At 48.4% G+C, this 16,036-nt stretch overlaps 1 protein-coding gene and 1 long non-coding RNA gene across 11 annotated transcripts in view; both read left to right on the top strand.

Moving 5' to 3' along the window:
* LOC308182731 overlaps positions 1 to 2,135 on the top strand; it is a 28,261-nt gene extending 26,126 nt beyond the window's left edge. For all 6 annotated transcript variants that reach the window (XR_013942051.1, XR_013942052.1, XR_013942053.1 and 3 more), the window contains one exon: positions 1,055 to 2,135. This is a non-coding gene — a long non-coding RNA (uncharacterized lncRNA). The remainder of the gene's footprint in view (positions 1 to 1,054) is intronic.
* Positions 2,136 to 8,865: 6,730 nt separating this feature from the next.
* Positions 8,866 to 16,036, top strand: part of LOC308182633 (uncharacterized protein) — a 172,799-nt gene continuing 165,628 nt past the window's right edge. For all 5 annotated transcript variants that reach the window (XR_013941961.1, XR_013941969.1, XR_013941970.1 and 2 more), the window contains exon 1: positions 8,866 to 9,439. The gene's annotated coding sequence lies outside the window, so the exon portion shown is untranslated. The remainder of the gene's footprint in view (positions 9,440 to 16,036) is intronic.

Below are 16,036 nucleotides of genomic sequence, written 5' to 3'. Positions count from 1 at the left end.
CAGGAACATGATAGCTCATCGGGAATTCCTCCTGGCTGTTTGCCTCCTCCTGTGCTGCTGCAGAAGAGGATGCTGAATTCTCTGGCTCACCTTGTCCCCTACTCCCCGCTGTTCTCTGCAGGGAACCTCGGGGGACACTGCCTTGGGTAGAGCAGTCCCTTTGCCTGATGGGCAGGTAAGGAGGAGAACTCGCTGATGACCCCTATTTCCAACCAGTGCACCAGCAGGACACGATAGAAAGGAGAGAAAAGATTTCTTTCCCCAAGCCCCAGTCTAAGCTCAGGGACTGGCAAAGCTGCAGCGATTCCCTTGCCCTGCTGCTTGGCTGTTGTGGGAAAAACAACTAATCATCCTAATCTGATTCTGTTCTGGGAAAAAAAAATATTAAAAATCTATTACAATCCCAAGGCAGTGCTCAGAAATGGACAATTTAAATACATTACCAAGCTGTTTGTGTTTTATAATGAGCTTTCTAGAAAATATGATATTGTTTTTCTGATAATCCCTTTACTGAAGTGTTATTGATTTGCAGAAAAGAAAGCTAGCGCGTATTCTTCTCGGGCCTCTGGAAGAGGATGGATTGTGTCAGCTAGCTCCTCTTAAGAGGTTTAGCTGTGCATGGGGTTGCTGTTCAGAAAGCTTTAATGTCTCATTCGGGATACGAGTGACCTCCGCATCTGCACACGAATAGCACTCTTCCAGCCTCAACCATTTTGTGATCTGCGATTCTGTTCTCTCTAGCCAAAAAGCCAAGGGATAATTATTTAGGATGAAAGATTTCTCCTTTCCAGTAGTGTCACAGAGCTGCCAAAGCCCGCTCCTTCCCCTTCAGCAGCTGGGCACAGCTGCCTGGGGAGGAGCAGCTCCTGAAGCGTCGCAGCAGACGGGGCGAGGACGAGGAGCATTGGGGCTCCCCGCTGAGCCCTCGGGTGCTGCACCAGGAGCTTGGCATCACCAAGTGCGTGGGGACACAGCTGCAATGCTCCAGCCACAGACAGCAAACAGCCTGGTCCTGCTCCACAGGGGCTCAGCAGGTCTCTTCTTGTCCCCGTAGGCAAATCAGCAGTGCTGCAGAGACCCCATATCCCCTCGCTGCCGGACAGATCCTTCTGTGCCGCTGCTGAAGCCTCCCGTAATCAACGGCGTGGCAGCAGGCTCTGTAAACTTGGCCACGGTGTTTTGGGTAAACAAGGTGTTCACGGCTCACATTACCCTCTGGTAAACCTCCAGGGCTGTTTTTCTGCATGTCTTGAAGCTGGTCGGCGGAACACAGTGAGCTTTTCTCCGAGTGACCTCTAATTACAAGTCTTGTTATTAATGGATGTTATTATTCAGCCTCTTCCCATTATACTGCTCCTCAATTACACAGGCTCCCTCTTAGCTTCTGTGTCCTTTGCATTTGCTTACTGCCATTTACCAAGTATTTTCAGGTGTGAAAAATACACGGAGCCCCAGATGGGTAGATATTTTCTTTCCTAATTTCAGCCGCATGCAATTCCATTCTTTTTCAGACCAAAGTTGCAGGCAGGTCTGGAGAACAATGACTGCAGGGAAGGAGCACCAAGAGTCAATTAAAAAGCCTGGAAGACCATTTTTGTTAATAGCATGCCAAGACAGAAACCCTGCTGCAGACAAGTGGGCAGGAGTTTATACTTGGGTTGCAATGATAGAATTTCAGAGAATTCCCCACTAAATCAGAAAAAAAAAAAAGGGAATACGTTGGTCTTACCCACCTATACACTTATATTATAAGCCAGGTGCCCTTGAAATCAATGCCAAATACATGTTGTTTGTTTTTTTTATTGACATATTACAATTATGCTTAGCAGTCTTGAGCTCAGAGAGAGATATCCCCATCCTTCCTGGGCAAAAAGCAGAGAGCCCCAGCTCTGAAAGCTATAACCCATGTAGAAGAGAGAGAAACAGTAAAATTATCCATGTTTTACCAATGCAGAATTGAGGCACAAAGAGACAAAGACGTGAACTGGTGGAAAATTGTAGTCAAATCTCTCCTTGACTGAAGACTGGTGTTTGACTTTATTGAAACGTTTTGAAAATGCATGTGAATTTCATCTATTTTTGTTCATAATGCGGCATAAAATAAAAGCACTTTGTTTCATCTTTTACAAAATGAATCACTACTTTTCAAATTTTGAAATGGTGTTTCATTTCAAAGTTAATTTTGGTTGTATTAAAAAAAAAGTGCTCTGAAAAATGAAACTTTTATTTCCAGATTGAACATATTTTGAGTTAGTTTTCTGACAGTTTTTCCTTTGCTGCTGATGAACAGAGGATCAGGTATCTGCATAGCTCCAAAAGATTTGCCTTCACTGGTATGGAGGCTGTGGCGAGGCAGGGAATCAGCCTTTGGTGCCCTTCAGCATACTTGGGCAGCGCCTCTTGTCACTCCATGGGCATTGGATGAAGTCCACCAGGATGCAGAAGTTAATTGAAAAGTTACAGCCACACCAGGAACATAAGGGTGGCTGAGACCTGGGAATCTGGAAACGTTGCGTGCAGTGCTTGTGTTAAACAAGCTCTTCCAAAGCGATAAATGAAAGCTGCCTGGTGTGCAAGGGATGTGCATCGTGAAACCGCTTTCATGATGCTGAGCACGAGAGATCCTCTAGCCATCTTCTGCTATTACCTGAGCAAATGGACTGGCATCTCTTTCCTGCCCTGTTCTCTTCCCTGCCGCAGGGTAAATGGCAGTGTGTGGTGGATGGAGACCACAGGTAGACTCCGGCAATTTAGAGAATGCGGTGCTTTCTGTGACACAGCTCTGGGGGCTAAATGGTTCTAATGACTGTGTGTGAAAGCACAAGGCAAGTCAGCATGGGTCTCAAACACACTGTTTGTCATAAAATTCTTTTTTATAACTATTAAAGTAATAACTATAATCAATCTACTCATTGCCGAAGAACAAGGATCCCCGTAAAACCAATTCTCAGCAAGTAGGTGCCAAATAACTTCTGTCAATAGGGTAAATATTGCTTTAAATTGCTCCTAATGATAATGACTAATGACAGGGTACGCACGTATTAGAAGACTGTTTGTATTTACAGCTCTCATGGGAATGAAGTGTGCACGCATCCGACCCTTCCCCAGGCAGAGGAAGGAGCTGCGGGCAGCACTGCGTGGGGGCTGCAGCGAGGTGCTCGTGGGCAGCTCGGTCATCACGCGGGCACAGAGGTGACAGAGCTGGCTCTTGCAGCACGGCAGGTTGCTAGTTTTAGCTGAGCAACCATCAGGAGAAAACCCATTTCTATCTCCTTTCTGTCCTTAGACACATTTTCAAAGTGAACTCCTTGGGCAGTGCCTAGAAATTAGTACGTGCATTAAAATTGCATTTCTGTCCAGCTGCCCCCAGCTCAGGGCACTGGGGTGCAGGATCCAGGAGAGCAGATTTATCTGCCGGGCCCACCCTGCAGACCGCCTGCCAATATTTTGCAGGTTATTGTGCTGAGGAGACGGGGATGCACCAGCAGAGTTCCCTCTCTCAGGCCCATGTTCCTGCGGCTGGTGCCGCAGTCCTGATGCTCTCCGGTGGCTTTGCTTCCTTGCTGGAGCCCGGGATCCTGTTGATGTCAGAACTGACCTGTTTTGGGGGGAAGTTTGCATCCGTTTTCCAAACAGATGGCTGTTACAAGGCAAAAAAAAACCCCACAAAAATTCTGTTGCTGTCACCCATGTTAGCTTCAATGAGCATGTAATTGGACACTAAGATGCTAATTGGACTCTGCAATGAGTATTTACCGATTATAGTTCGCCTGATTCTCTCCACTGCTTCCTAGTTGTGAGCACAATGCTCACAATCTCGCATGTGTTTTAATTGCCTGGTGTTGTTGCCATCTCTAGCTGTCTTTGATCTGAATCCCCTTGTCAAAGACATTATTTATTGATATGAATGACTCATCCCCCTTTCTATGTATTTAAACTTTCTGTGAGAAATAGGAAACTTTCTTATAAAACCAGTTCAGTATTGACCATGTTATAGCAATGCCAAACGTGGATGCCTAAAGCACTATTTAAGTTACAGCCTCTTCAGGGAAGAATTTCCTGCAGCGTTGCTGCTGGCAGCCTGCAGGAGATGCATCAGCTGCTGCTCTCCATCCCCAGCCTTGTTCCTCTGATACCTGCTAACCCACTAAGAGGTAGGGGCTTGTCAGACTCCCATGCTCATCACTCAGCCATCCCATCTTACCACCAAAGTACCACATTGTGTCTTCCTTAGCACAAATATCGGCTGTAGCCCCCTGTTTTACTGCTGCTTTGTTTTGTGGAATTGGGCAAGCAGTTTGACCTCTCTTTCCCACCTTCTGAACGTTGCCAGTGCAATTCTATTGCCAATTCAGAAGCGATCCCTCTGCCTCCTGAATAATTCATTAGCTAATGTTTGCAAAATGCATCAGACAAATAAATTGTAACTCCACTTGCACTAGTTCATCACATTGGCTTTCATCAAAATAATTAGTTCTTGCATGGTTAATGTCACCTTCCCTGAATGAATTTTTGCATTTTACTGATCCACGATCTTACACCTACAGTAGTCCATGAGCTTTCCCTTAATTTCCTATGTCCACTCTGCAAAAGGTTTGATTTTTCTGACAGGTTCTCAGTTGATCCCATTAGAGTTTGAGTTACCTTCCAGAACGGGTTAGGGAGAAGGTGGGAGAGAGTCTGGGAGCTGTTTGTTGTGGCCAAAACAGTCCTGACTCGGGAAATTTTACTTTATTTCCTTCCACCAATTATTTCCTCCCTTCTCGCTAAAGAAAAGAGGGCACTTTCTCTTTTTTTTCAGGTGGGGAACAAAAATAAGGCAAATCTGCAGAAGTTCAACCTTTCCACTCCAGACTGTTGTGTGCGGATCCTCCATTTGGTGCTGGTGGCAGCAGCTCCTTGGCGTGCCTCGCCACTTGTCTCTTGCAGCGCATTGAGCTGGCACCGAACCCTTTCTGCAGGCAGTGCTCAGCACCAGCGTGTGATGGGACTGAGAGAAGAGCACTGAGAGCTGTTCTGCCACTTCTGCTTTCTTAGGATGTGTGACTTATTTTGTCTGCTGGCTTCCCTAAGCCTGGACACAGCGACTCAAGCAGGTCCCAGATAAATGGGTCCACCCTGAGTGGGCACAGCAATGCTCCCACGATGGCCATCATCGAAGCCACCAGGAGCGGGGTCAGCCCACCCCCTGTGCAGCCCCCCAGCACGCTGCCTTGCAGCAGCACGGCGGCTGCCCTGACACGGAGTGATGTGAGCTGAGGTTCTGTGCCCTGCGTCTCCATCCTGAGCCTCAGAGCAAGGAGCGAGTGACGCCGAAACGATCTCTCTTTGGCGCAGCTTGTGCCAGCTTTGCTTTGATTTCTGGGCTCGTCTAGCTGGGTGACATTTACTGATGGACGTGACATTCATGTCAGGCCTGTTTGTGCCTGCAGAGGTGAAAACCACAAGCCATAGGTGAACAGATGCATCTACCCAGTCCTGACAAACTCCAAGTTTACTTATTCCTGGGAGTGAGCCGGCACTTCATTTTCTTCAGCCAGCTGGAACTGCTGCTAGGGCTGTGATTTTCTGCTGAGGCTCTTTCCGTGTCTGAACTAATAGAAGCAGGAGAGAGACAATCAATACTTTGGAAATAGCCTATTTCTTCATGTGCTGTTTGAGCAGCAGTGAGACTTCTGCCCCCCTCCCAGTCTTGATTCAGCATCTGCAGCACGCGCACGCTCTGCATGGGGATGGCGAGTGCGAGTGATCGCTCGCAGATGAAGGTGTAGGTTACTGCGTGTTTCTCAAAGCCAAGCACATTTGCACTTGGCTCGGGCGAGGCTCACATGCTTAGTGGCATGATGCATCTTATTGGGAATGAGGTCTGGACTGTATTTCAGAATAAACGCAGTAATTACAATTGGCATTTCTGAGTCTCCTGCTGGCAGCAGCCAGCCGTCTCGCTGACAAAACGCTGTTATTTGTGGTGCTGGCCGTGTGGGGGATCCAGGGAAGTGATGCTCAACCAGATGCACCTGTTTACACAACATTAAACCAGCTGTTAGCAAGAATTCATGCTCTCATTCCTATGCCCTCTACCATGATGAGGGAGGGAAGGAGAGAACCCTGTCCTTGCCCGTTTATCCTCCTTTAAAGCCTGTGGTGTGGACCATGGCCTCAGCAGACGGTGCTGGGGTGCTGCTGAAGCCTGGGGGTGGATTTGACGTGGTAGCCTAGTGTAGAAGCCAGATGTACCCTGGATTTTCCAGGGCTGAGAACTGCTGCAAGCTCTCCTGAGGCTCAACCTCGCCCTGCTTCTGGTGGCCAGGAGCCCCTGGATGCAAGGTGCAGTGATGCAACACCCACTGCCAGCTTCATCAGCATGGGGATGCATCTTCTGCTTTGAGGCTACAGGAACACGAGCTGGAGTATGGAAGTGCTTGTCACTCCCTGCAGCCATCTGTCCCCAAGGGCGGCCCCTTTCCTGCTCCCTTGCACAGCCAGTGGCAGCAGGTGTCCTGAAGGCAAGTGCCCTCCAGCCAAGGCAGAGATCGATGGCTAACCTCCAAGGGAGGGGCAGCAGAGGAAGCTCTCCAGCTGGTGAGGCCACAGGGGATATTTGCAGTCACCCTGCATCCTTCTGCTCTGCCTGTCGGATGTCTGGCTGGTATTTATGGCACACCCACAGGTTGGGGAGCAGACACTTTACCCTTCAGCATCCTTGGCTTTATGTAAGCACCTTTGCTCTGAATCCTGCACATCCCTGCTGCAGGGACCTTACTGCTGTAGGGCCAGGGTGGACCAAGTGCCATCTTCAGTGGTGGAGAAAAGCAGCAAGCCAGGCCCAGCAGCATCCCTTTGGAGATCTCCAGCAGGATCCAGCCCTGCCGTGCCATGCGGAGGGCTCAGAGCATCCAGCACGGCCCCTGATCGGGGCAGCAGCTCCCCCGGCGGTGCTGCTGGCAGGTGGAGGTGCCACGATGAGATCGACTCGCTGCTGTGTTTACATCTAAAATTAGAAGTGAAATGAGAGAGCATTATGCTTGCAATTTCCGGACGATTAAATTTAAATATAGCCACTCGCCACGGTGTTGTGCGAGGTGCAGCTCGGCGCCGCGCTGCTGAGCAAGCAGGGGCATCCTCGTCCTGCGGCAGGGTGAGGCAGGCATCGTGCAGCCGAGGAGCTGCCTGGCTCTGGGGATTAATGACCTTATGTAGTCTGAAAGCCGAGCGGGGAAAAGAGAGAAAAAGCATTGTTTTCTCGCCCTTTCTTTTATTAGACTCTAAATAATTATCAGGCGAATCCTGCTCTGCAGCTTGCCGCTGCTCTGCAGCCCAGGCGGCCCTGGAGCACTGAAACCCATGACTTGCCTTTCTCAGTTCCCTAGCAACGAGCCAAAGCAGCGAAATGGGCTTGGCCTTATCACAACAAGATGTTAAAGCAATTAATATTCATCACCAGCGGCTCCCTGTGCTGGAAGCGCAGCCCTCTGCCCAGAGAGAGCAAGCAGGGGTAGCCCTGGTTGCAGAGAGAAAAAATTTGAGACGGAATTGTGTTGGGCTGAGAATGAGGGTGCATGTGCCTGCATGAAGGGGAATGTCCAAAAATGAGAGTGCTCACACACTTGCCTGTGTGACCATGTGGCTGCGAGCACCCCCAAAATAAGGGATCCCTACTACAAGTGAGTGAGTGGTGCTGTCGCCTTTGAGAAAAGAGACACATTTGAGGGTTAAATCTTGTGGTTCAGCACGCTTCTGCTAAGCACAGCACCTGCTAGCTTGTCTTTGCAGTTTAAACCAAGCTCAGAGAACAGATTTCTTAAGAAACTGCCACTTTCTTAAAATCCCACTGGGAGCTGCTGGCCCGGCTGGTGCCCGAGCTGCTCCGCGCTGCAGCTCCTAGGGGAGACGGACATGGACGTGGGAGAGGAGCAGCGCCGAGCTTTGGTACTGGAAACCACAGCAGCAGCTGCTCCCCTCTGCAGGCCAGGGCAGGTGGGAAGGGGGCGATGCTGCAGGGAACCATCCTGACGTGTGCCTCGACACATCTGTTTCGGCCGTGGCTGTGTTACAGTGGAGGTGGCTGGGTGACCCTGCGCATTAATTCTGGGCTGCTGCAGTGAAAGCTCATTTCTTACCCTGCTCCGAGATGGGCAGGCAGCTCCAGGGGGAGATGGATAACCTGACTGAGAAATGCATTTTGCTTTCCTACGAAAGCTCGGAGCAAATAATGGTATCTTTTTTTTTTTTTTTTTTATCAGAATTCCAGGAGAAAACTGGGGCACGAGAATGTTATTAAAGAGGAAAATAAATAAATAAACAACCATAAGCCACCTGCTCCAATTTCTTTCTCTCTCTTGTTGCTCTAGCTCCGGGGTTGCCTATATGTCACCCTCGTGGCTGTAGCAGGAGGTATTTCTAATAATACAATAAGAGCCCTCAGCAGCAGAGCTGCACAAGCCCCAGCCTGTTCGTAGCCCCATGTTTCGGTGATGTTTCCCCTTGGGTGACCACTGAAGACCTGAAGAGAAGAGTGGGAGATCGGTGACAAGTCCCTGCCTCCCATTTTTTATTTGACAGTGTCATTTTCCAGATCCCTTTTCAACCAAACCCGCAGAAGGACCCCGAGGCTCACTAACACATCCTAAACTTTTCCACGTCCCTGGTGGAGAATGGGTTCTGTCATCACGCTGAAGCCAAGCAGGGTCTTTGTAACGGGGCAGAGGGCTGCAAATCCCCGCTGAGCCCCAGCTGGCTGCTCCTGCTTCCAGTCCCAGCCCAGGTGCCCGCAGCAGCTGGGCTGGCTCCTGCAACACACCCGGGCACCCAGGAGTCCCCCATTGCTCATTGGTTTAATTGCTACAAACGCGATGTGCTTGGTCCTGTGCTCTGCAGGCAGTGCTGGGTTAGGGGAAATAGTCGTCAGCTGATAGTGGTCAAAAACGGGCTGATGGCACTTTGGGTTTGGTTTGCTTTTGATATAATAAACGTCTTCATCCTCATCGTGCCAGCAGACTAGGATCCAGGTTAACACACACTTAATTGACCCTGGCTCATTACCTGCTTACATGGGGAAGTAGCAGCAGATTTAGAATATGTAATTAAATACTGAAATTTGGTAGCAAGTTAATTAACATATAACGTTTCCTTCCCTAACAAACACTTCTTAAGACAGGGTAGGCAAGGCAACATTAATTGTAACAATTATTTAGGATTTAAACAGATAATAGGTACAGCTGCTAACATTTAAGACCCAATTATGCCAAGCACTTTAACTATGTAAGACAAAAATTATGGGGGGTGGGAGATGCAAGGTGGGAGAGTGGCTTCAGCCTCCCTGGGACCTTTATAAGGAACCAGTCCCAAGGGTGGTTGTGATGCTGTCTCACTTTGCTTGCATGGAGGATGGCTGTTGGGTCTTCATGTGGTCGCTGCAAGAGAAGGAGATCTACTAAAGGTAGGATTTAAGTGTTTTTCTTATGTCTGTGTTGTTGTCCATGCAATATTTTTCAGTATCTGTGCTGTTCAGGTATATTGGGTGGTGTACAGCCCTGCTCCCAAAACATGGGAATGTGGGGACATCTCTCCTGTGTGTTGAATCTGTGGGAGTGTGGTGGGATTGCAGAGCTCTTGTGTTGTTGGGTCTGTGTGGGGCTTGGTTGGGTATGTTTAGGGCACCTGGGATGCACCCTAGGGCTTTGTGCTATGGGAGGTTGGGATCCTTAGGAGCTCTCCCTAATGCAGTGTGGCCCTGCTGCTAGGACAGGCCCCTGTGCTCTGCCCTTGGTCTCCTTTCCTCAAGGACTTGGGAAATATGTCATCCTTTTGATCTATGTTTGGAAGGCTTTCAAGGCCCCAGGTTTTAGAGATGCATCATGTTTTTTTATTTGATTTTAATGGGAACAAACATTCCTGAGAGGCTTCGTTCTATGAAAAAGCTGCCATTTGGAAAAACAATAACTTCATGTTTTAAATTCCTCAAGACTGTACTTGTTTCTAAGTCCTAAAGTCAGTATTTGCACCTGGCCCTAAAAAAGGCAGGAATATTTTATGTGTAAGGAAAGCAAAAGATCCTGTTGCTGCTGAGACTGACATTTCCACCACAGAGGGCCAGCTTCTACCTGTTCTCCTCCCTCTGACTTCCATTACAGTGGGTGAAAATCCATCTGCTTCTGCTCTTCTAGCCATGGCAGGGCAGGGCTCTCCTGGTAATTTTTCCCCAGCAGAGCTCCAGTGGTTTTAGCTTTCAGGAGAGTCCCTACCCCAGGCCTGGATGTACCGGGGATGCTCTAAATCTGTGCCGAAATCTACTTATGCTCTTGAAAAGCACAATGGCAAAGAAAATAACACAGCACAAGATTTTAATGTGTTATTAAGGGCTGGTATAAATTACAGAGTATCATTGAGACAAAACATTAAATAATAGATATAATGCAGTGGCAGCTTTAGGAAGACAAATTGTCACAGAAGCTATAAATAAAAGGAGTTTGTGGAGTGCTGGCACTGTCCCAAGGAGTGGCTCTGCTGCTCAGCCGTGGAACAGCAATATTTATGTCCCTCGGTCTGTGGATTGGGAGCTCTTCTGGAGGAAGCCTGCTCCCTGCCAGACAGGGTGGTGGCATTGAGAGAGAGGAAGGAGCAGGCAGCAGCTCCCGAACTGGTGCTTGGCTGTGCCCTGGAGATAGCCTTGTCTCCTTGGGAGTGGCGACAAAGTGGACCAGAGGGTGGAAAAGCTGCTTGCACGCTGTCTCTGCCCTGGCTGACAACACTTTGCTGTTCCTTGATGGGGAAAAAAAAAAAACAGCTGGGGTCTGTGAGCAGTCCTCACAGCTTGTACTGAAGGTGTTACATGGCAGCAAACAAAGCAGCACGCCATCGATTCCCAGCCCTACCTAAACCTGTGGCTGCTGCTCTGTTGATCTTGTATCTTGTACAACCAGAGGCAAAAGCAGGGCTGTGCAGGGGTATCTAAAGCAGTTGATTCTTGTCAGTGCATTAGGATACTTGTGTTTGTGTTACCTGCTTGCTGCCCGTCTTGCTCAGGCACCGAGGAGCTGCGTGAGCTCCAAGTTCCTGTTCCCTGTATAAATAAATGCTGCTTTCTCCAGGCTGCTGGCATCAGTGGTCCTGTGCTAAGGATCAGGTTGGACAGGGCGTGCAGGTATTTCTGCACCAGAGTCGCAGCTTGGCAAACACTTTGCCTGTATGACTTGAAGTGGTTTCTGTGTTGTGCCTTATTTTGAGCTAGTTAAGCAGTCACAGCTGAGGTATTTGGCTGTGAAGTGGGTGTATGAACAGCCCGTGTCTTGCACATATGCACGGGAGCCATGTGGCTGTGGCAGCCCCGAGTTCAGGAGGCTTCTCAGAGCTGCTGCTGTACTCCTGTGCCTTGTTCTTGTCATAAATTCCTGGTGGTGCTTGATGTTAAATGTGAACAGGCCCTGAACACGTGCACTGGCCTGCAGACCCAAACCCTGCTTCATTCCTGTGTTGATGGGACAGAAGAAAATGTTGCTGAGTGTTTACCAGAGCTGACGTTGTTTTGGAGCAGCTTTGCTTCTGTGTAGAGGACTGCTTCTACAGCCTTGTCAGCCCCTCTTTTTTTTTTAACTGAAAGTGCTATAAAAGTGGATCTGTTAGATATTAAGAGAACTTCGTGAGTACCTCCTGCTGGTCTGGACAGCCTTTCCCTGTATCACCATTGACTTGACAAGGCTTTCTCTGTTTCTTGGAAAAATCTAGGGAAGGCAGCTAACCTAGGCAACTGGTCCAGTGAAGAAAACTAAACCTCATGGTTTCACGCTTACCCACCTTGCTGCTCCTGGGCAAGGCAGGTGCCAGGAGCAAAAAGCTGAGGCACTCTGCCCCAAAGAAAAAGGGCAGACTGGATGAGCACAAAAGAATATTTCGACTAGCCTGGACCCCGGGCTGACTTTAGAGCATTGTCCTCTCTGTCCAATAGGATGCCCCCCCAATGTGGTTGCCCACTAGCTTTTCTCTTGTAAAAATACCAGCCCATCAGGAACCTCTGGTTGTTTTTTTGTATCATAATGAAGCTTGGACTTTGCCCATGCAAGACAATGAAGTGCAATAATTCAGGCTGTAAAATCCATCTGTTTGAGCACACTGAGTCTTTCCATGGCGTGGAATTGCTTGTGCTTTCCATTTATATTTAAATTCATGCCTGTGGAGATCCTTCCTTTGCCAAAGCAGCAGAGCCTCTAGCTGCTGGAATGAGGAAATAGCTGCGTGCAAGCACTTTTCAGAGCTGAGATCAGTGGTATAGATGATGGATGCATCAAGCTTGTTCTGCACCTGGAGGAATGCAGATAGTTTAGTCACTGCTGTCACTTTCAAGGCCTGCACCAAACCTTGCAAAATCCTTGTAAGACTGCAGGAAATTTAGGGGCAAAACACTGGTATAAGTGGTCATTGCAAGGTGCTCATGGAAGTTGCTGTGAGTTGACCTGGGAGTGGCATGTGCTTTTTCTGTTCTTGTTGTATTAATGTTTGGGATGTTACCACGAGGCAACAGAAGCAGATTAATTCACAGCCACTGTATATAGGCAGCCTTGGTTTGACACCTTCAACTTGTCAGCAGTGCATACTACAGATAAAGGGCGCTGAGCCACACCAGCTGTAGGACTTTGCCAGGAGGGACCCAGTGATGTGTTCAGTGAAATATAGAGTAAATGGGATGGACTTGTTGGGAATAGGGTATACAGAGTCTTGGACCACAGCTCATATGAAGGTTCATGCTTTAGCTTCTTCATTGGTGATAGCCCCCTTCCATGCCACGCTGGTTTTCCTTTGAGCAGTGGTTTGTTGTGTGTTTACCTCTAAGGCAAACACACTGAAAAATTGTCCTTAATGCTGCTTCATCTGAAGTCTTCTCCATTACCAACGTGTTAGGGAAACTTGTGTCTATAGCTCACAGTGGTGCAGGCTGGTATTTGACTCGCCATAGGTGGCTGGTTAAATTCAGATCTTTTATGTTTTTGTCAAAAACAACCAAGGCCTTTCTATTGTGCAGGAAAGACAGATTCATCAACAGGTAGACAAGTAGGAAAGGCAAATGTGTGGATGTTTTCACATGTGCAGAAGCAATCAGCAAGAAAAGATTCTAAGAGCTGTAATGTACTTAAAGGAGTAAACTCAGAGGGAACAAACTGAAAATCCCCGTGCGGCCATCAGATTGGCCTGACAGCGTGAAAAACAAAACCACACTTGGCAGCAGTGTTTTATGAGCTAGAGGCTGCAAGAGAAAGCGGGAAAACACCAATGCTGGTTCAAGCTGCTTTCATGTTTGCAGAACTGTGCTGTTCACAGTGACATTTCTTGTGGGTTGTGCATGGGTGCAGGAATGGAGGGAGGCATGGGAGTGGCCTTGAAGTAAAACCTTCCTTTGGCTTGGTGAGAAAGGGAGGCTCAGCCTGCCAGTGTGGGGTGCGTGGCTCTTTTACCCCTGGTATGGTGCATCTGAACCCCTTGGTGCACTTCTTCAGCGGATGCTTTGGTGGCTCTTCCCTCTCCCATGGAGTTGCCATGGGATGTTAAATCTGCCCTGAGAACCCCACCAGTGACCGGGGGATTGGAGCCTGCAGGGTGGCTAGGTGTGAGTTCAGGAGGGCTGGGGTCTGGAGGGTGAAAATCAATTGAGCTGCTTTAATGCAACAGAACACGCACAGCTCTCCCTGAAGCAGGAAGGTAGCATCGTGGGGAGACTCCTCTCCTTAGCAATTACTTGGTTCTGATGATCTGTTAGGGCTACAAAGCAAAGCCCTGAACACATCACTTCTCAGTCCTTGCCTGTAATTATCTCTTGGAAGCACTGAAGTGGTGGAGGAGCACTTAGAACAGAGCAAGGAGAACAGCTTTCACTTGCTCTTTTGATCTTCTGGTCAGAGATGGACTGGCTGCCAGGCAGGAGGGGCTGGAGGCAGCTTACAGCGCTGATGCTAGGGGTAGGCCTCAAGAGGAGCAGCTTCTGTGTGACGAAGCTCAATTCGATTTTTTTTGAATCGATCAAGATTAGAATAACAAATTTTTGTTCCGTGTCAGAGTACAAGAAGTGTGGTTTGCATCCAGTGCTCAAATGGAGGCACAGTTCAAGCTGTGATACGCAGCCAGGGGAGGTAGGAGACCCTTCAGTTACAGCTTGGAGCAGGGGATGAGGCTCCTTCAGGCAATGAAATGGAAGCCTTGTCTTGTCCCATTCTGCCCCATATGACACTCACAAGCCCTGTGCAAGGAGCAGTTTGTGGGTGACCTGGTTTAGTGTCAGTGAGGCTGATAGCAAAGCTCATTTGGGCACCTGGGGCCACGTTGCCTTGAGGTCTGGGCCTCCTGCCCTGCTGCCTGGGTGCAGTGTGCTCTCCTGCCAGGCTGGGGTGGGACTCCTCAAGCAGAGGTTCCTCAGGCTCTTGCCAAGGCAGGAAATACTCCTCAGCTTCTCTCAAGCTGAAGTAACCACAGGAAAAATAAAACCAGAAGACAGTATTTCTAAACCCTTCATTTTGCTAGGATAGCACAAGACAGATGTGTCTGGGTGCATTCTGGTTGCTGTTACTCTTTTCCATCCTCAATGGTTTGCAGTGAGGGTGTTACAGAGAAACCCATCCAGCTCCTGCTCCCAGCACAATGTGTTCTGGGAGCGGGAAAGTATCTTCTCTTCTGGGGCAAAAGCATAGGGAAATAGGGAATTTCAGTGGGCAGAACTCCTTAAAAGTAGTTTGACTTCCCTGCTCATACTTCCAACTGTTTAGATCTGTGGAGTATGAGGATGCTTTTAGTGGGAGGTTTGGTTTCTCCTGCTAGATCCCACAACAGTACCTCATTTTTAATGAGGAACTGCCACTGCCTGTATAGCACCCAACATAGCACAGGCTGTCTCGAAACTACTGCAATATTGAAATGAAATAACATCATTGGTAAAGGACAGTTTACTCATGTCAATTAAATTTAGTCCTACTTACTCTAATGAGTTTAACCTAATGGTGAATGTCATGTGTTTCCATTTGTGGGTAATGTGTCCTATAGGGAAGAGGAGATTTGCTCGTTGTGAGCCAGAGTGCCAAATGATTCATGGCACCTGATAAGCACAAATTATGCAACTGGCTTATGAGACTAATCAGGTGCTTCACAAGAGCTGCTGGCAAAAGTTGATGTGGGTTTGGATACTTATTCATAAGTCAGCACTGATAACTGTCATGAAACAGATGCAATCAGTAAAGGAGAAGAAATTTAATTGCTGCTTAATTTAGTGTTCGAGGCTTAAAGTAGCATTTGCGGAAGAGTGTGGAGGAGAATATTGCCCTGTGGATTGCAGCAGCAGCACCAAATTGGTGCCAGTGTTAGCAGTCGGATGTAAAATAGGAACACGTGTACCTCAGATGGCTGGGGCTGCTCTCACTGCACAAATGGCAGAGCAGTCCTTGAGAAATTAGGAGAGAGGTGCCAATGTCAGGGGGTGTGTAACCCAGCCGAGAGGCAAGTCTGAGATAGAAATTGCTCTGATTTCCCACTCTAATCTTTGGAGGACAAAAAAATACAAAATCCCCCTGGCAAAGCTGCAAATGCTCACAAAATGAAGTGACTTCAGTAAGGACCTCTCAGGCTCAATGAGAGATAGTTGGGTGCAAACACTGATGCCTACTTAAAGCTTCCTGTCTTCAAAAGGTTCCTTGCAAAAGCTTCTCCATTACCGGTTGTGTGGTTGCAGAACTCTGCTGGAGTCACCCGAGTGTGAAATAAACAGCCAAGTGTTGGCAAAACAGCACAACGCACGAGCTTCGGGGATGTCACATTCACCCTGACACACGTGCTGACAGCCTCCTGTCACTGCCTGCTGACAAGTTGTCTCTTGTGGCTCCACGTACTGAAGCTCCTCGGATCAGACCAAACGGGGATCTACAAAGAGCTTTCTCAAGAGAAAATCCTTGTTGCAAGCCCCGTGTTCTCTTCTCACGTTGCCTCTTTCAGTCATCGGTGGCAAGTCAGCTTTCTGCAGGAGCTAAGAGCTGTGATCAAAGGGGCCTGAGCTGGGGGAGGCACC

The sequence above is a fragment of the Anser brachyrhynchus genome (genome assembly GCF_964034855.1).
Source record: "Anser brachyrhynchus genome assembly, chromosome: 25".
Lineage (NCBI taxonomy): Eukaryota > Metazoa > Chordata > Aves > Anseriformes > Anatidae > Anser > Anser brachyrhynchus.
Note: the sequence above shows the minus strand (reverse complement) of the source record. Positions and strands in the feature narration are given on the sequence as shown.